Raw genomic sequence first — 5498 nt, forward strand, 5'->3', positions numbered from 1 at the left:
TTTTTTTTTAATTACATGGTAAATTGTTATTTTGCCTCAATAATCAGTTCAGCTTTATATTGTAGCAGCTGTTACGTGAGATGGGCACTCACGGATGTTTCTTTTTGTGCCTACAACAAATGGCTTTCCAAATAATTTTAATTACTTTAAAATTAGTGGAATAGCTTAAATAAACACTTTTTCTAAAGTTTCCCTGATGAATTCTATGATGAACCACTGTTTTACTCTCAGAGATAAAATATGGCTGTGGTGGAGTCTTTCTTACTATCCCTTCCCGGCACACTGCAGAGGTGCAGGTGAGCTCTATATTGGGCTCTGTCCACGTAACAGACAGAGCAAAGGTAGAATTCTCCTGTAGGGGACTGCAATATAAATAAATGCACACGAGGGACACATGAGATAATTCGCACCAATAAAACACAACGCGAGCAATACTGAGAGGTGAAAGTGTGTAGCTGCTGAACTGCTTTGGAGAACAGATGGTTTTTAAGGAGATTTGTGAAGAAAGAAGGGGAGCAAGTTCCTGTACATTAATAGGAGACTGGGGATTCTGAGGAGAAGAGAAATACTTGGTGTTTGCTCCGTCAGCACACATACTGAAATCGGAATGATACAGAGAAGATGAGTATGGCTCCTGCGCAAGGATGACAAGCAAATTTGTGAAGCGGTCCTTATTTTTTGGAGCCCTAGTCGTGCAGTGGTTAAGAACTGGGCTGCTAATCAAAAGGTGGGCAGTTCAAATCCACCAGCTGCTCCTTGGAAACTCTATAGGGAAGTTCTACTCTGTCCTTGTAGGGTTGCTATGAGTCAGAATTGACTCTACGGCAACAGTTGTTTTTTTGTTTTGTTTTGTTTTGTTTTTGTCTTTGTCTTATGGGCAGGAAACTGTTTTCCCCTCCAGAGGGTGGGTAATTCCCCCCTTGGTTCCCTGTCATTCATATTTCAGAATTAGAGAGAGAACACTTGGCAAATAACCATATTTCTCCTAAATACAAGAGGAAGACAACAGTCATTTTGAGGGGAGGTAGAATGTGGTGGCAATTTGTGCATTTGAAGTAGACAAATCTGGATTCAAATTTTGGGTCTGCCATTTACCATCTGGGAGTCCGTGGGCAACTAACAACTTTTTAAACTTGAGTTTGCAGGTTCTGAAAATTATTATTATAGGTCCTTAAACCCACAGAGCCAGATGTAGTTTGGAACACAGAATAATTCAGAATTTACATATGTAATATGATATACACACTACATATTACATACCACTCTGGCTAGGTCTGGGGTAATAAAACACAGACATAATATCAGAGCAACAGATGCAAAGCAAGTGTAATAAATAAAGATGATAGTAGTCTCATGTCAGCTTGGTCCAGGGTTTTCTGCCAAATGAATTTGTGTCAAGTTTTCTTGGATAGTGTGGATTCATACCACATTTTTCTGTGATGAAGGTGAAAGCCCAGCACATGTGTGTGGGATAAAGAGTAGTATATCTTAGGCACCAGACTCACAGCAAACACTCGATAAATCACAGCCCTTGATGTTACTATTTTGTCTGCTCCTTAAGCAAGTCAAGTAGATTTTACCCCATTGTCCTCCTTTTATCTACAGTATCAGCACTTTAGTCCAAGTTACTAACTTCTCTCTCATGGACACCCTTCAGTGGTCACCTAACCAGCTCCCCATCTAAGACATTGTGTCCCCATACACTCTTCTCTCTACTGGAACTTGTGCCATCTCAAAATGCAAATCAAATCACGCCGTAAACCTGTTGCCATCAAGTAGATTCCAACTCATAGCGACCCTATAGGATGGAGTAGAGCTGCCCCATAGGGTTCCAAGGAGCTGCTGGTGGACTTATACTGCCAACATTTTGGTTAGCAGCCAAGTTCTTAACACTGCACCACCAGGGCTCCAGATGAACCTATACTCTTCCTGAAATCATATAATAATGCCCTGTTTTTCCTAGACAAGCAACCCAGACTGTTAACCAGGCCTACGGCCCAGGTCCCTCTCTGGCCACTCCTCCTCCCCAAGCATGTTGCTTTCAATTTCTAAATCCCCTCTCCTGTCTCGGGTCTTTGCACCTGCCGTTCCCTCTGCCTGGAATGCCCTTCCCCTTCCTACTCATCCAGTTCATGCCCACTCACCCTCAAAGGTTATTCTGAGCTGCCCAGACCTGGTCCTTGTGTCACTTGCCTGCCCAGACCTGATCCTCATGTCACTTGCCTGTCCAGACCTGGTCCTTGTGTCACTTGCCTGCCCAGACCTGGTCCTTGTGTCACTTGCCTGCCCAGACCTGATCCTCATGTCACTTGCCTGTCCAGACCTGGTCCTTGTGTCACTTGCCTGCCCAGACCTGGTCCTTGTGTCACTTGCCTGTCCAGACCTGGTCCTTGTGTCACTTGTCTGCCCAGACCTGGTCCTCGTGTCACTTGCCTGCCCAGACCTGATCCTCATGTCACTTGCCTGTCCAGACCTGGTCCTTGTGTCACTTGTCTGCCCAGACCTGGTCCTCGTGTCACTTGCCTGCACAGACTTGGACCTTGTGTTACTTGCACTACTAAACCAAAACATGTTGCCACCAATTCAATTCCGACACATAGTGACCCCATGGGACAGAATAAAACTGCCCCGTAGGGTTTCCGAGGAGTGGCTGGTAGATTCAAACTGCTGACCTTTGTTTAGCAGCTCAGTTCTCAACCACTGTGCCACTTGCACTACTAGCAAACTGCATTTTCCTTCTTAGAATCTAAGTAATGTGATTGCATACATTTCTGTTATTATCATCACACAATTCCCCAATGGATTATGGGTTCCAAAAAGATAAAAGCTGGACCCATTTTGCTCACTCTCAGATCTCAGTGCCCAGAGCATTGTTTAGCATATAGGATCAGCACCTTATGTGTGTGTGTTAAACAGATGAAACACAGAGTGAATGCATAAGTACCACCGAGCACAGTTTAGCCACTCTACACACACTCTTTTAATCCTCTTAATGAAAGTTGTTTGTTTGTTTCTTTCTTTTTTAATACCTTTTAAGTCTAACTTCAACCCTCTCAGTTAGATGTTATCGTCACTATTTCGTACATGCAATAGCCAAGGCTGAGAAAAGTCAAGTAACTTGCAAAATGTCACAGGGCCAGTAAGTGTGAATTCAGGACTGGAGCAAAGTCTGTCTGGGTCCCAAGCCTGAGATCCTTCTACTCTACCACACTGCCAAGGAGATGGACCCAAGGGCTGGTAGATTCAAAATGTCGACCTCTTAATTATCAAATTTTCTGTGGGAAAAATATATTTTATCTCCTTGAAGAAAAAGTAAGTGATAGCATGCTATTACCTCTTTTGGTGTGTACACAGAATCATTAAAACACATTCTACAATGTATTTTGGGAGAGTACACACTAAGGCTCTCACACCTTAGTATAACTGACTGTTTCAGGTGGTTATCATTTGTCTAACGACATAAACACAACAGGAGACAGGGAAATAGGGAACTGTCTCAGAAAGAAGTGGTGGAAGAAGCAAGGCAAACTTCATCTGTTTCTAAGGGTAGCTTTGGGTTGGACAGATAAATCTTGAGATGCTGAATTTAGCACATATGTTCTAGAAAGAAATTAAAGAATAATAATAATGGTGAATATGTCACAGGCTTTTCTTGTTGTAAGTTGCTGTCAAGTTGTCTCTGCCTTACATGCAACAAAATGAAACATTGCCTGGTTTTGCTCAGCCTTCATAATTGTTGGCTTGCCCAAGTCCATTGTTGCGTCCACTTGGTATTTTGAGTGTCTTCCAAACTTGGGGGCTCATCTTCTAGCACAAAATGGACAATGCTCTGTCATGATCCATAAGGTTTTCACTGGCTAATTTTCGGAAGTAGATCACCAGGTCTTTTTTCCTGGTCTGTCTTAGTCTGGAAGTTTAGTCTGGAAACCTGTCCATCACGGGTGAACCTGCTGGTATTGGAAATACTGGTGGTATAGCTTCCAGCATCACAGCAACGTGCACATGCAAGCCACCACAGTATGACATACTGACAGGTAAGTGGTGGTGACAAGCTTTACCTCTGAGCAATTTGTGGTTTTGGTCCTTGCCCCCAAACTAGCAAGTTTCCTCATATTTCAGGGCCACAGTCTCCCCCATCCTAAAATGAAGCTAGCAAGGCTATCATCAGAGTTAAATGAGCACATACCTCATATAACAGGCACTAATTAAAGTCATAGAATATTCCTTCAGAGAATTTTCCATAAGTTCATGTATTAGGGAATTGAGGAACTTTCCTAATGAAACAGATTCTAACCATTCGATGACCTTATGTTCTCTTCAAGACACTGTGAGAAAGATGGTGGTCACAAAGGTCAGCTGACAATGATCTTTCCCATCAGGCCTTTGAGGAACTACTCCTTTCCCCACCCATTCCCATTCTCATGGTTGAATTAAAACTGCTATGTTATCATATATTGACCTCACTCCCCGGCTGCAGCTGATCGATCCAGCAGTTGGCAATTGAGTTAAACTGGACCAATGAAAACCTTCCCTTCAATACATAGACATGGAACCAGGGAGAGCATAATTGAAGTCTTTCCCCCAGGGGCTGAAATAATGAAATGTAAAACTGAGGAGCTAAAGAGGGCCATGACCCAGCCACCTGGGGGTGCCTTTGTAGTGAGGATGCCAGGCAGAGAGAGGCTGTGATGTGTCAAGTGCCTGTCACTTGCAGCTACAAGGGACCAAAAGACCCTGGCAAACTGTGGTCCCTGGAGAATCATTTGTGGTCAAATGATAAATGAATTAATGACTATCGATAAGACTTTAGGATAAAAACAGTTGTACCCAGAAGCACAATTCATGTAAGCCAGCCACTGAATGCTTGTACCAATCAGCAAATGAAGCTTCTCAGAGATTAAAACACTCATTTTCAGAAGCATCAGGAAATATTGTTAAGATAATACCCCGAGGTGAGAAATGAATAACAGATGATAAATAAAATTTTGTTAAATTCTTGTCTAAAATTAAATTTTTTGATTTTATAGGTGAACCAAAAGAGCTCTTATTCTTTAACTATTTCCTTTACCTCTTCTAATTATTGACAATCTTAAAAAAAAAAATGAGAAGGAAAGAAAGATCTACACGTACTAAGCCATAGGTAAAGCTAGGCACATGGAGACCAATAACGTCATTCATAACACATATGAGGAAAATAGTAAGTACAATGAGCCTGGTAGCATGTTCCTTAATGCTATTTAAAATAGGTTCTGCTTATATGGGTAAATACAATTAAATAATTCTAGGTTATGTACCTGGGATTAAAAGCAAAGCACATATATGGTGAAGTTTAATTATACTAATATATACTCCCAAGTACAAGGGATTATACTTGTTAAAGTGAAACACCCGGGGAGTTTGTATGGTGGTAAAAGATTGTATATCTATATCTTTTGTTGCTGAAATCCATTGTACTCTTCATCTATACTAATAATAACAAAAATATTAAGTGGCACTTA

At 41.7% G+C, this 5498-nt stretch overlaps 1 non-coding gene across 1 annotated transcript; it reads left to right on the forward strand.

The window, feature by feature from the left end:
* Positions 1–572: 572 nt before the first annotated feature.
* On the forward strand, positions 573–679 carry LOC126061252 (U6 spliceosomal RNA). The gene has a single exon (XR_007513731.1). It is a non-coding gene; the product is annotated as a U6 spliceosomal RNA (small nuclear RNA).
* Positions 680–5498: the final 4819 nt, after the last annotated feature.

This window comes from Elephas maximus, chromosome 17 (genome assembly GCF_024166365.1).
Source record: "Elephas maximus indicus isolate mEleMax1 chromosome 17, mEleMax1 primary haplotype, whole genome shotgun sequence".
In the NCBI taxonomy this organism is placed as follows: Eukaryota; Metazoa; Chordata; class Mammalia; order Proboscidea; family Elephantidae; genus Elephas; species Elephas maximus.